At 37.8% G+C, this 1,468-nt stretch overlaps 1 long non-coding RNA gene across 1 annotated transcript; it reads left to right on the forward strand.

The window, feature by feature from the left end:
* The first annotated feature begins 300 nt into the window (after positions 1–300).
* On the forward strand, positions 301–1,170 carry LOC121074759. Its single transcript, XR_005822526.1, has 3 exons — positions 301–449; positions 647–783; positions 883–1,170. It is a non-coding gene; the product is annotated as an uncharacterized LOC121074759 (long non-coding RNA).
* The last annotated feature ends 298 nt before the right edge of the window (positions 1,171–1,468 follow it).

Genomic DNA, 1,468 nt, shown 5'->3' on the forward strand with positions numbered 1-1,468 from the left:
CTTGAAAATGTGTTTCAGGATGTGCCAGATATTCTCATGCTAATTTCTCAGCCAAAACCTCCCATGTGGTGTCCAATGTGATATCAGTAACTCAAAGGCAGGGGAAAATGAAGCCTCTATCTGCTTTCAAGCAATTTATTCTCCTTTTGTCTTTTTACTTCCAGCAGCTAAGTAAATTACAGGGATTAAAATACAAAAGACATTTAATTTTTTAACTGTAATTTCTTAGCTCCTGGCAACAGAGTAACAAAAAATGAAAGGAAATTAAGAAAGAAAAGAATTAAAATGCAGATACCATTTCTAATGATTAAAATACAAATACAATTTTAACTGATTAAAAGTAAGAGGACCTGTTGGAACACAAAGAGACAGCAGCAGGCTTCAGGATTCAAGTAGCCATAATCAGCTTCAACTTCACATTAAAAACCTGAAGGGGAAAATTTCTGCTGGTGAGTACTTTGCATGTATTTTTGGTATACTCCATCTTTCTCTTTATTCAAGTTCCTTTTAATTTTATCAGCTTTATCCCTAATTCTACTTTTCTATTACCAAGTCTCAAGAGTTATCCAACCCTTTGAACTGATTTCTGACATGCTCTAGGGGAGGGGAGGGAGAGCTAGTGAGCTGGAAGAAAGGTTTTTTTCAGGTGGACTCTAATACAGAGAAGTGGTTACATGGGAAGTTGGTGACAGAGCTGGGAATTATCTCAAGTCCTAATGTCCAAGCCAGAAATAAGAGAAGCCAAACTGCCATTCATTCCTCAGGTGCAACAGATCTTTAAAAGTAATTCTGAGCTCTGAGCTCTCCCACCTTCTGTAAAACCAAACAACGTCCAGGTTTAGCCCAAATGCCGTTATTTTTACACTTTTTTTTTTCTTTAAGATCCAGTTGAAGTTTTCAAAATGAAACCACTGCAAGATGAGAAAGAAACACTTTTCTTCATCCTTTCAGCTTGCTGTTGACGCACCACAACACAGCTCTCCACAAAACTGCAACACTGTCCATGGCTTTCTTCTTTTTTTTTCTTTTTCCTTTTTTTTTCATGGTGAGATCAGAGCTGGTACCAGAGTTGTAAGCACACATAAGGCACTTGCTGCAAAGGTGCACTAATCAAGGCTGCTTTCCCTGGTAAATAACAGCAAGAAAGTTCCTGATTAAATCCTTTTATGTGTGCTCAATATTTCAGTTGTTGCAGCAGCTATTTTTCATTTGCTCATTATAGGGCTGGAACAGGGGTATTTTGGACAATTCACAGCAATTTCTCACAACTGCTCAGTGGACTTTTTATTTTGAAGAGTTTTAGAGGTTGGACTTCCCATGAATGTGCAATTTAGGGATTTGAGGACTCTGTGAACACATAAGTGCTGAAGACAGTTTTCTGTAGTTCTCAGTCCGTGATATGCACTCACATAGCGGAGAAATCCCTCTTATGAATAACTAACCTAAAAGGAGATTCCTTTTCCATTAG

This window comes from Cygnus olor, chromosome 9, assembly GCF_009769625.2.
Source record: "Cygnus olor isolate bCygOlo1 chromosome 9, bCygOlo1.pri.v2, whole genome shotgun sequence".
Lineage (NCBI taxonomy): Eukaryota > Metazoa > Chordata > Aves > Anseriformes > Anatidae > Cygnus > Cygnus olor.